This window comes from Schistocerca americana, chromosome 1 (assembly GCF_021461395.2).
Source record: "Schistocerca americana isolate TAMUIC-IGC-003095 chromosome 1, iqSchAmer2.1, whole genome shotgun sequence".
NCBI lineage: Eukaryota > Metazoa > Arthropoda > Insecta > Orthoptera > Acrididae > Schistocerca > Schistocerca americana.
Genome location: NC_060119.1, coordinates 575,243,257 through 575,256,927, shown reverse-complemented (window position 1 = coordinate 575,256,927; position 13,671 = coordinate 575,243,257).

Here is a 13,671-nt window from a genome sequence, read left to right as displayed (position 1 = left end):
TAATGAGCTTAGAGTGACCAACAAGTATCGCTTGGGTTTTAGATGGGTTTAGTTTTAGACCTATGTCCTGTGCCCATTTTGACAGTGCATCGAGGTCAGTATTGAAATTTTCAATAGCTTTCTTGAGATTACTTGGTTTCGCACTTAGATACAACTGAAGGTCATCAGCATACATATGATATTTGCAATAGGTCAGAACCGATGACACATCATTGACATACAGAGAGAAGAGTATAGGACCTAATACTGAGCCTTGGGGAACGCCTGACACTACCTGCCGCCATTGTGATTTTATATTCCGAGACAGGACGCGTTGCTGACTAGACGTCATGTATGAGCGAAACCTTTGCACTGCACTTATCTACTTGAACAGAACATCATGAACAATGTCTTGGGTAAATTATTTTTGTAATCATAAATGGAAATAGGAGCGGCCTCCCGACGGTATTTAACAGAAAGTAAAAAATTGTCTTGATCGCTTATACCAATTTATTTAAAAACGGGGACTGGCTTCAGTCTGTTTTAGTCCATCGTCACATCATACTTTGCAATAAGAATAAAATTAGGAGCTTAGAAGGATGTCCAAACAGGAATTACAGCTTAAATCCAAAAGTACCAACAGTAATTAACTGGTTGCCGATCGCGTCTCCTCGATTATGTTTGCTGGTCTTACGACACGTCTCGTAACATCAATTTCTTGTAGAGGGCAGCAGTTATTTGTGGAACCTGTAGTCATTTGTTCAATGTTATAAAGTTAATTAGAGCGTTTTGAGTAAATAACTCTACACAACAGTTAATTCTGTTGTCATTATATAATAGTGCTCAATTTTGGGATTATAATCACGTAAGTACTACTGCAGTTTCAACACGCATCTCTGTACGTTGTGTCTTATTGGCTGTTATTGTCGTCAGGAGGAAGACGGTAGGCGGGGGGGGAGGGGGGGGGGCGGCCGAAGTGGCCGTGCGGTTAAAGGCGCTGCAGTCTGTAACCGCAAGACCGCTAAGGTCACAGGTTCGAATCCTGCTTCGGGCATGGATGTTTGTGATGTCCTTAGGTTAGTTAGGTTTAACTAGTTCTAAGTTCTAGGGGACTAATGACCTCAGCAGTTGAGTTCCATAGTGCTCAGAGCCAAGGGGGGGAGGGGGGGGGGGCATTCTCTCCCCAACTCGTAGCTCCCTTACGCTAACCAGCAATCGACATTCATGTTTCGCAGATACGTTTCGTACTCCGTATCACAGTCGCCGACAACCACCTTGCGTACAGCATTAGTTAATCACTCCTGTTACTCTTACATTGAAATTACGCCCCTGTAAGTTTGTTATTTTACTCTTATTGCAGAGTATTGTCTGACGATGATCTAAAACGGATTGCAATGAGCTCCATTCTTAAATAAACGTATATATGCTATTAACATTGCCTTTTACTGTTTATTAAATTTTCGATGAAAGCTTACGAGGGTGTGCGCAGAACGTAATGTTGTCGATGTATATGTATTTGTCGACAATACCAACTTTCAGTGAAGTATAGGAACGCTAAATATATAATTATTTATTTGTTATACATTTCAGAGATACTGATAATAATTGGCAATAACGGAGTCTGTTGGATATCCTAGATATTGTTTTCGTCTGCTATTTATTAATAAGACGAACTCATGAAGAACTACTTTATGATAATACCACGCTTGGAACGTACTTGTTTACCTACCACTTCTTTGTCTATAGTGGCCGTTTACGGGTAAGTTTACAGCTTATGCATCGAAGCTGCTTACAAGAATAATATACAGAAGAATGGAAACGAAAATTGAGAATGCGCTAGGTGACGATCAGTTTGGCTTTAGGAAAAGTAAAGGGACGAGAGAGGCAATTCTGACGTTACGGCTAATTATGGAAGCAAGGCTAAAGAAAAATCAGGACACTTTCATATGATTTGTCGACCTGGAAAAAGCGTTCGACAATATAAAATGGTGCAAGCTGTTCGAGATTCTGAAAAAAGTAGGGATAAGCTATAGGGAGAGACGGGTCATATACAATATGTACAACAACCAAGAGGGAATAATAAGAGTGGACGATCAAGAACGAAGTGCTCGTATTAAGAAGGGTGTAAGACAAGGCTTTAGTCTTTCACCCCTACTCTTCAATCTGTACATCGAGGAAGCAATGATGGAAATAAAAGAAAGGTTCAGGAGTGGAATTAAAATACAAGGTGAAAGGATATCAATGATTTGATTCGCTGATGACATTGCTATCCTGAGTGAAAGTGAAGAAGAATTAAATGATCTGCTGAACGGAATGAACAGTCTAATGAGTACACAGTATGGTTTGAGAGTAAATCGGAAAAGATGAGAAGTAGTAGAAATGAGAACAGCGAGAAACTTAACATCAGGATTGATGGTCACGAAGTCAATGAAGTTAAGGAATTCTGCTACCTAGGCAGTAAAATAACCAATGATGGACGGAGCAAGGTGGACATCAAAAGCAGACTCGCTATGGCAAAAAAGGCATTTCTGGCCAAGAAAAGTCTACTAATATCAAATACCGGCCTTAATTTGAGGAAGAAATTTCTGAGGATGTACGTCTGGAGTACAGCATTGTATGGCAGTGAAACATGGACTGTGAGAAAACCGGAACAGAAGAGAATTGAAGCATTTGAGATGTGGTGCTATAGACGAAGGTTGAAAATTTAGTGGACTGATAAGGTAAGGAATGAGTAGGTTCTACGCAGAATCTGAGAGGAAAGGAATATGTGGAAAACACTGATATGGAGAAGGGACAGGATGAGAGGACATCCGCTAAGACATGAGGGAATGACTTCCATGGTACTAGAGTGAGCTGTAGAGGGCAAAAACTGTAGAGGAAAACAGAGATTGGAATACGTCAAGCAAATAATTGAGGGCGTAGGTTGCAAGTGCTACTCTGAGATGAAGAGGTTAGCACAGGAAAGGAATTCGTGGCGGGCCGCACCAACTAGTCAGTAGACTCATGACCAAAAAAAATACAGGCAAACTGTACGCCAGACATGATGGAACATGCTTATCGACGTAACTGGGGAGTCAGAGCGGAATATGCCCGCGCCCTGTGGTTCTGCATTATTCAGAGCACCAGTGTGTAAATAAGGGGGTAGCCAGGGCTGGAAATCGACCGCGGCGCACCATCAGAGTTGAGAAGACCCTACTACATCGTGAGAAAGCAACTAGTGAAGTTGTGCTAACAGTCACCGTTTCTTTAAATAAAATTTTCAAAAACAATGGTAGTAAATTTGGTCTCCTCATTCCCAGATTTGTGCTACTTCTTAGTCTTTCTTCTAAAGCTTTGAACTAATTTGCAGAGACATTCAAAACACAAGAGCTGTCTTTGAATTAATTAAAAATAAAAAATTCCCTTAGATTGCGCTTGTCGCCTACGTACAGCTGCAGTTTTGCAGTTGAGATATAATATGGCCGTATTCGAGAGGGAATAATCTCGTAATGCATCAGTACAGATACCACTGGTGATGTTCCAGCTCTCTAAGAATGAAATTTTAATGATACCCAGACCTTCAGCTGCTTACAGGCGTTGATAAATGTCAACGGGGATAGTTGAGAAATGTGTTCCCCGATCTGGATTCGAACCCGGGACCTCCTGCTTACATGACAGACTCTCTATGTGTCCTCAGTGACTCAGTCGAATGGAAATGCCTGCCATGTAAGCAAGAGGTCTCAGGTTCGAGTCCTGGTCGCGACACACATTTTTCAACTGCCCCGTCGATATTTATCAACGCATGTAAGCAGCTAAAGGTCTGGATTTCATTATAATTTCATTCAAACTCATAATGTGCGCATTGCCTCTTCGGCAGAAGATTTAAACCATAGTAAATCAGACTACAGCTATACCATGCATGCACGCATGGCATCGCTACAGAACTTAAAAAATATCAGTAATGAAGAACTTATGTCTTTTTTGCTCTACAGTAGTAGTATAGTAATAAATCCGGTAGCACTTCTGTGTTCTGATATTCGCCGTATGATTTCGTATGCAGTAAGATGGAAATAACGGTAAAAAACAGCCAAACTATTCCAGCATAAAGTGTATCAAATATTAGCAATCTGGTTGCTTTATTATTTAAAATAAAATAGGTAAATTTACTATCATCTTTTTCCGTTTGTGAATTAAACACACTAATATTGTTCCATATTCGTGAAATTCGGAAGGTAAAGCTAATCTGTTATTACCAGCAACAGAAAAAAAACACAGTTACACAGGAAAAGGTTTTCCGAAATAATATATTTAAAATCATCCTCAAGCCGTATTCCTCAATTTTATCCGTGTATGCTATTTCATGGGTTTCATGCGTCCACCTCCATTATGACGTAAAACAGAAGTGAAATTTTGATGTCCGTAATAGTCCTATTCCGAGTATTTGTAATAGTTCCACAATTCTTATAGGTGCTATTCTCTGCGCTCAAGACCTTTGGTAGAACGGTATTAATGTTAATGAAATGTTATTATTTGTTTTTAAAAGTTCCACTTCAGAATCTTAATAAATCGCAGACTCAGTGGCGGAAATATCTGTAACAATTGACAATAGAAATTCGTCTCGCTGGTGTCAGTTCTGTTCAGATGTTCGCATCTCAGGCTACAGTTCACTGGTAGGATACTTCTGCGGGTCTCGGCTGTAAATTGTAATACGAACAAACACACAAGAAATCACAGAATTTTTTCTTAAATATTTTCTTACCCTTATGCAAAACAAAGGGAAACGCAAAGACTCAATCTGTATAATTCCCTCTGGTCGCTGAAGTGATAATGGTAAAAGCCGAATTTGGAGTGAGAACAGCAGCAGCAGAAAATAGTACATCGGGCATAGGATTCGTTATGAATAGGCATGACAGAGCGTGATTTACTGTGAATAGTTCAGTGATAGGTTGGTTCTCAGACTCATATGATGTAGCATACCAACGTCAAAAACAACAGTTCAGGTATACATGCCGACGTCACAAACAAAAGAAAAGGAAACAGAGAAAATACGTGAGGATATTGAACGAGCAACTCAGTATGTAAAGAAAGATAAAAGTCAAGTAATTATAATATTGCCATGCCTGTGTTCTTCAGAATTACGATACAAAGTTCCTTTGGACATTCATACATGTGCAAAGGAACACGCACTGCGGCGACTACATCCGTTATGAAAGACGAGTAGAGAATGGAATAACGACAATGAAAATTTGTGCACGACTGGGACTCGAAGCAGGATTTCCCGCATATCGCGAGCAGTCGTAATTCAAAATAACACCGGCATTGAAGTATCGTATTTATCCGCCATCACAAGAAAAACTGACTTTCAAGTAAAATGTCTCACTTGTACGGGAATAAACATAATGGATGCACAAGTACAGGTTGTAGACGCATTTTTCACGACATATGGAAGTTTGCTTCTGGCCGTGTGTCGTGCAATGGAAGCCAAATGAGGTTGTCCATATTCGCAAATGCAATAACATTTAATGAAACAAAGAATTATGAGGGATTGGAACGCGGTAGTAGGGAAAGGAACAGAAGAAAGAGTGAAGAGAGAATATTGGTTTTGGCCGCGCGGGATTAGCCGAGCGGTCTCAGGCGCTGCAATCATTGACTGTGCGGCAAGTCCCGGTTGAGGTTTGAGTCCTCCCTCGGGCCCGGGTGTGTGTGTTTGTCCTTAGCATAATTTAGGTTAAGTAGTGTGTAAGCTTAGGCACTGATGGCCTTAGCAGTTAAGTCCCATAAGATTTCACACATTTTTAATATTGGTTTGGTAACCGAAATTAGAGAGCAGGAAAACTAATTGAGTTGTACAACGAAGTTCAGTTGATAATAGGGAATGCGTTGTTCAAAATTCATAAGAGGACGAGGTATACTTGAAGAAAGCGCGCGGATATGGGAAGATTCCACATGCATTGTTTCATGGAGAGAGATTCCGAAATCGGATACTGGATTGTACTCAAGATCAGATATGTAGTCTGATCACAATTTTGTATGATGAGGAACAGACTGGAGAATAAGAGAATTGTTGAACAAGCAGTTACGGAAATAAAATGAAACTTCAGGACTCGAAAGAAGATTCAGGTTGACTGAGTATAAGTCTTTGATGAAGTTGCTATCCTCAGTGAAACTGAATAAGAACTGCAGGATCTTCTGCATGTAGTGAACAGTATAAAGTGTCCACAATATAAATTGAGAGTAAATCTAAGAAAGACGAAAGTAATGAGAAGTGTCAGAAATGAGAACTACGAGAAACTTAACATCAGGATTGGTGATCACAAAGTAGATGAAGTTAATGTATTCTACTACCTCGGCAGCAAAATAACCCATGATAGACAGAGTAAGGAGGATATGAAAAGTAGACTAGCTCTGGCAAAAAGGGCATTTGTCGCCAAGAAAAGCCTGCTAATATCGAATGTAAGCCTTAATTCGAGGAAGATATTTCTAAGAAATTAATTGTGGGAAAACCAGTGCACAAGAGAATCGAAGCGCTAGGAATGTACAAGAAGAAGGGACAAGATGATATGACACGTGCTAAGACGACAGGGAATGACTGCCATGGTATTTGAAGGAGGTAGATGATAAAAACTGTAGACGAAGACAGAGATTGCAATTCATCCAACAAACAAATCGTAGGATGATAGGTGCAAGTGCTGCTCTGACATGAAGAACTTGACAGAGGAGAGGAATTCGTGGCGGCCCACATTAAACCAAGTGAAGACGGATGACGCGTAACAAAAGAACATAATTCTTTGCTTTCATCCAGAACAGATATAAAGTCACCACATAACAGAATGCAAAAGCACTGCTATTGACACGTTTAGGAGACAAGCCTTCATCATAAGGATGACTCTGAGTCCTAAAAGAACGATTGGGTTGAAGATAAAAATATTAAAGAAGCTTGTTACTTCCATTCCAAATATGTCTTCCTAAAACGTACTTTAACGTTATTTGTCCCAAAAATAAACGAAGACGGCATATTCAATGAATAATTGTACGCAGCTCTTCGTGTGGCCGATCTGTAAATCTGCCGGTGAGACACACCTGGATACAAACATGTAAATAGTGCGACAGCGCACTTCATGGGCTTAATCAATCCATCAAAGACACTCATCAAGGATCAGTGATAACCCACAACCGTATAGAGATGCTATGCTCAGGAGTTTGAAACTTGTTACACCACGAATGTCAGCCGTGTTATTGTAAGTTAACTGATGATATAACAAACCTACATAATTTTTAAAAAATGGTGTCTCCTGTAATCTCCTCTTTTCATGTATTTTCATTTTCACCACTATGTATTATACTCTCAAAATATCCTAGTAGATACAGTTTTCTGCCCTTATCTTGTGTTGTAAGTTCTTCCTGTGCATACAACAAAGGATTGTCTGTTCCATAGATGTGCGTGATTGCGCCCTTCTTCTAGAAATTAATAAGTTTAAAAGTGTCCCTGTGTTTCATGTTACAGCTTTATCATATCTATCAATCGACTGTTTTAAATTATTACTTAATCTCTATCGTAGCGTTTTCAATGAGGGTTTTAAAAGCTCTTCAACTTACACCGGAAAGATGTCGGCAATGTACAGGGTGAGTCACTAAGTATTGCCACCTAGAATAACTGCGAAAGTATGACAGTAGCTGGAAAGTTTGTGGGACAAATGTTGCATGGGACGACAGGGGCCATAATATGACTTCTTTTTTTTTTTTTGATAGGTGGGGTAGCGTCAGAGATACGAAGATGCACTTTGCTAAATAGGATGCTGTAGTTTGGTACTTGGTTTCTGATAGCGGCTATCGAGACGAATCCAATGATGTGTAAAGGTAAGGTCTTTAAAGGTCAGCGAAGGTAAAAAAGGTGGCATTAACGTCCACTTACAGAAGGTGTTCGAAGTGATGACCATTGGTATCAGCGCAGTGCTGCCGTCTTCTTATCAGGGGTTGAGTGGTATTCCCAATTACTTTGGCACTTATGGAAGCATATGCTCTGACAATTCTCTCTCTCGTTCTAAGGTATATGTACTGTGAGAAGTGGTAGTAATGTATGTTCTTATCATGATAAGTATCGATTTGTTCCGAATGTTTACCTCAAAGAGCACCTTTGCATGCCTGTCACCAGAGAGAGAGTGGTAGAACTTAGTTCCATTGTTAAGTAAGGAGACTGAGTGGTGAATGTCCATCCAAACAATCGATTTGTTATTTTAGATGATGTAACTGAGGAATAAGGACAAAAGATGATTTTTAAATATTTGTACAGTGAGACAGCACTCTGAAAGAAGGTAACGTACTCCGGCTTAAGATTTTATTTTCTGCAAGCGCTAGTTAATGATTATTGCAGATTGAAGATTTCGTTATGTCTAGTAATATATCGGTGCTGGATGGACTCCAGAGTGAATTATGAGTCGTGTGTTCAATATTCTAATTACCTTACTCCCTGCACTGTTAGTTAACAATTTTTCTTTAGGAAATGAAAGAGTGAATTTTAATAAAAAGGTTCCATTGTGTTTAATAATATCGTCATGTTGGTATCTATGGAGAATTATCAGTCTGGTGTTCAGTATTTTAATCAGTTTCCTCTCTACACTGTTAGTTAAAGTATTACAGTATAAAGGTAAAGAGTGAACCTTATAATTTGAATATTGTGTACAAAAGTAAATTTTGTCATTAATGAGACAGGTGTAAACTGTTACTCATGTTGGTTTAGGTTGCTTCAGTGTCATTAAAACTATTAAATATAAGTGCAGAAAATTTTCGTATTTATTTTAAAGATATTTCATGAAGCTTATCCCCAGTATTAAGTGAACGATAGATTTGACAAAACCTGCACTGTCGCGCCTTGCATTACTCCATGGAAAGTGAACCATTTTCTCAAAACGAGAACAAAAGCTCAATAGGCTGATACGGTCTAATATAAATACGACAAGAAACCACACTGCCACTCACGGATTTCTCATAGCTCATCATTCAAGGCATCATTTAGCAAAGCAGACGGAGCAGAGTCGTGTTACCCTTGCAGAGGTAAGAAAAAATTGTAGGGTCTAAACGAACATTTTGAGACGGAATTAAGATCAGTTTTCGTTTCCAAAATTTCAGATAAATCGAACAGATACATTTTTCTAACGGGGCTCATTTACAGTACGTAAAAGTTAGTCAGCGTGTGAGTCTGTTTCAGGAGAAAGCCATTCTGAGTATTCTTGTGAACCATGCTTTATATATAATCTAATTTATGTGCAGTGAGATTGTTTCAGATTAATTAAAGTAATTTACTGAGAATATAATTTGTACAGATCTGCTCTAAGGGTGGCAAAGGTGATTCTAGATCAGATATTGTAATTGAAATTCGACGGTCCTTGCTTTCACGTTGCTTGCTAGAGGTTTAGTTACACACACAGTTTGCCAATTACAATATTTTTTTGAAAGAACAAACCGGTCTTTGACTATATATTACTTATTTATCTTCTGTACTCCCTAGATTTAGACTTATATGCTATTAACTAATACAATGCTAAGTGTTCTGAGATCATTACTGTGTCATATCCGTTAAGGCAGTCCATAGAAGTTAAACAAGACTAACGCATGCCACGCTTCTTAAAGGCATACACGACTATCACATGCCTTTAAGAGGCATAACATGTGTTACTCTTGTGGCTGACTAACACATGCCCTTAAGACGCATCGCAGATGTTAGTATTGTTTACTTGCTATTGACCGCCCTAACAGGCATGATATTTTAATGGTGTAAGAACTTTTAGCATTGTACTTTTAGCATTTACTTGATAATGGCATAAAAGCCTAAATCTACATAGTACAGAAGATAAATACAGTAACACACAGTCGAATGGTGGTTTATTCATTCAAAAATTAAAAGCGTATTTCCTTCAAAGTCACAGCACAGCTTGAAGTAGGTAGGAGCAACGCCATCTACATTTTGTGCATAAGGGAAGATTAGACAACGCGTTTCTTATTCTGAAATCGCATTATTATGTTCATTGTTAGTGAGGATATCAGTTTACGGCTAACAAAGGATAGGCTAGCATCACTTGTCGGCGTACGGTAGTGGCCGGATCACGGATTATCGAAACACCTGTCTACCTTTTTGTGACGTTCCTACTCGCCTTGACTGGGAACCCATAAATGACGACGATAACTATACGATAAGTTCTGGAGGAACATAAAGCCAGAAATGAAAGAGAGACCCTGTATGTTCTAACGTGGAGTATCGTAAAGTGCCACCACATGCTCAGAGTCGGGATATGGGTTTGTTTGCAGCGAGACCAGTATCCACGCTGGCACTGTGATGCAGTCTGAAGCACTGTTGACTGTCGACATGGTAACGATTGATGCGACGTGCCTTGACGTAGCAGCAGGGATAGGCCCGCCGTCTGTGGTGCACTCAACCACAACACTGGACATCACGATGTCTTTTCAGAGGAGTCGCGCTTCTGGGTACAATCTGATTTTCGTAACCAGTAATCTGGACGGCAACCGTTAGATGTCTGACGTTTCTAGATCTGCGGATACGCGCTATCTTCGAGGTCACTGTGACTGCCTTTGAACAACATAATGCAAGACTGCCGGTTGCCTATGCTGTCCCTAACCTACCTCGTTAGCGAGGAATTATTCTGATTGCTCTCCTACAGCTATTTCCGGGGACTCATAAGGAATCATGCATATATTCCTCCGCCACCAACTGAGCTACCGAGCTCAGAAACAAGATATAAGCCACTGTTTTACCAATTATTTTCGTACGAGTTACTTCAGATATACCGATCTGAGTATGGCACGAGTTCACTGACTGACTGACTGAAAGAGTGCCACATGTAAAATGCTGCCATCATCCAACACCTCAAGGTCAAACTCTTCGACTGTCTTCTGTGTTTAAAGTTCCTCTAATTAATATATGGCAAATTTAAGTATTATACAGCATTAATAAATTTTTACTCAGTCCGTGCTTCACTTCTTTTTTTTTTTTTTTTTTTTTGACACGTGATAACAAAGACATGTTGGTGAAGAATATGTGTTTACCATTCACTGCCTACTAATTCAATCAAACCAATCATCCTGGTTTTATCTGATGATAGTGTACCACATGGATGGCATAAAATTTTTGCCATAAAGTCTGTCGAGAGAAGGAGATAACGAAGAGAAAACAGCATCCTTGAGCAGGTTCATTGCAGGAAAGTTTCGGCTCTTCCCCACTAATCCGCACAACCTTCCAGGTCAGTGCGCTGGTAGCTACAGCGATTTTCCGCTTCGAGGTTCGTTTACTTCTATGTAGAATTACCACTGTGATTTAATTAAAAGCGGGGGTCGTCCCAGTGAACTTTTGCCCGCTGATATTTTATGGACTGCACAAACTTTGTCTGTATTTAGATCTACACCCTACTAATGTCTGTTGACAGCGTGACAGATGACAATATTTTCATTTTATCGTAGAATAAGGAATCTTCACGTTCCATTAGTGGGTGCATCGTGCGAATGACATTTATTATATGCCTTGAAGGAAAAATTCATGTTCACGTATCCTGCTCTAGTGGTCTGCGTGAGAGCTGAATATCTACAGACTGTTCCCCGTAAAACGTTTCTTGATATTGTACTCATCTTAAAAAATAGATTAAGGAAAGGCAAAGTTACGTTTCTAGCATTTGTAGACTTAGAGAAAGCTTTTGACAATGTTGACTGGAATACTCTCTTTCAAATTCTAAAGGTGGCAGGGGTAAAATATAGGGAGCGAAAGGCTGTTTACAATTTGTATAGAAACCAAATTGCAGTTATAAGAGTTGAGGGGCATGAAAGGGAAGCAGTGGTTGCGAAGGGAGTGAGACAGGGTTGTAGCCTCTCCCCGATGTTATTCAATCTGTATATTGAGCAAGCAGTGAAGGAAAGAAAAGAAAAATTCGGAGTAGGTATTAAAATCCATTGAGAAGAAATAAAGACTTTGAGGTTCGCCGATGACATTGTAATTCTGTCAGAGACAGCAAAGGACTTGGAAGAGCAGTTGAATGGAATGGATTGTGTCTTGAAAGGAGGATATAAGATGAACATCAAAAAAAGCAAAACGAATATAGTGGAATGTAGTCGAATTAAGTCGGGTGATGCTGAGGGTATTAGGAAATGAGACACTTAAAGTAGTAAAGGAGTTTTGCTATTAGGGGAGCAAAATAACTGATGCTGTTCGAAGTAGAGAGGATATGAAATGTAGACTGTCAATGCAAGAAAAGCGTTTCTGAAGAAGATAAATTTGTTAACATCGAGTATAGATTTAAGTGTCAGGAAGTCGTTTCTGAAAGTATTTGTATGGAGTGTAGCCATGTCTGGAAGTGAAACATGGACGATAAATAGTTTAGACGAGAGGAGAATAGAAGCTTTAGAAATGTGGAGCTACAGAAGAATGCTGAAGAATATATGGGTAGATCACATAACTAATGAGGAGGTATTGAATAGAATTGGTGAGAAGAGGAGCTTGTGGCACAACTTGACTAGAAGAAGGGATCAGTTGGTAGGACATGTTCTGAGACATCGAGGGATCGCCAATTTAGTATTGGAGGGCAGCGTGGAGGGTAAAAATCGTAGAGGGAGACCAAGAGATGAATACACCAAGCAGATTCAGAAGGATGTAGGTTGCAGTAGGTACTGGGAGATGAAGAAGCTTGCACAGGATAGAGTAGCATGGAGAGTTGCATCAAACCAGTCTCAGGACTGAAGACCACAACAACAACATATATGTATGAGAAAATCGTGATTTTTCCAGACCCGCGCGTAGTTTACTGAAGGGATCGGTAGCCACCATTTTCCATTTTATATTCATTTTCAATTTTTCGAATTGCAAAATCGGATGTAGGCATGAGCGATGAATTTGATTTACAACTTTGTTGTTGTCTTAATATGAGGTTGCAAATTAATTGCAATACTTTTCACTATTTCTAAATAAACAGGCACACATGTACAATATCTTGTAGGGCCCCCGCCAACACTCATAAGTGCCACAAGACGACGTGGCATGGGCTCGACTAATGTCTGAAGTAGTGCTGGAGAGAACTGGCACTGAGTCCTGCACGGCTGTCCATAAACCCGTAAGAGTACAAGGGGGTGGAGATCTCTTCTCAACAGCGCGTTATAAGGCATCCCAGGTTCGCTCAAAAATGTTCATGTCTAGGGAGTTTGGTGGCCAGCGTAAGTGTCTGAAGTCAGAAGAGTGTTCCTGGAATGACTCAGTAGCAATTCTGAACTTGTAGGGTGTCGCAGTATTACAAATGTTGATCACGAAACAAACAAAACTTATCTGAATATGCAGAAAAAAATTAATATTTGGGTCAACATTTGTAAAACTCAAATTCCGCTCTCTCACACCCCACCCTATGGGGAGAGATTTAATTTTAGCGAATCAAAATTTACGAAGTAAATATGTATTTTTTATTTATCCGTAACCATTTTCTACGCAAAAATGAGAACATGGATTTTCTTGAATTACAGCGCACATTACCAAGAATCAAAAGAAATGTTTAAGACTAAATGAACGTAGTTTTTTATGTAGAATCTGTTTCTGCAATAAGAAATGAGGGTTCCCATTTGAAATTTTAAAGTGGCCTCTCGCCCCACACCCAGGGCGCTAGGGTGGCGGGCCAATTTTAGCACCGGCAGATGTCCCCCTCGAAAATAATAAACTTTGTAATCTATACG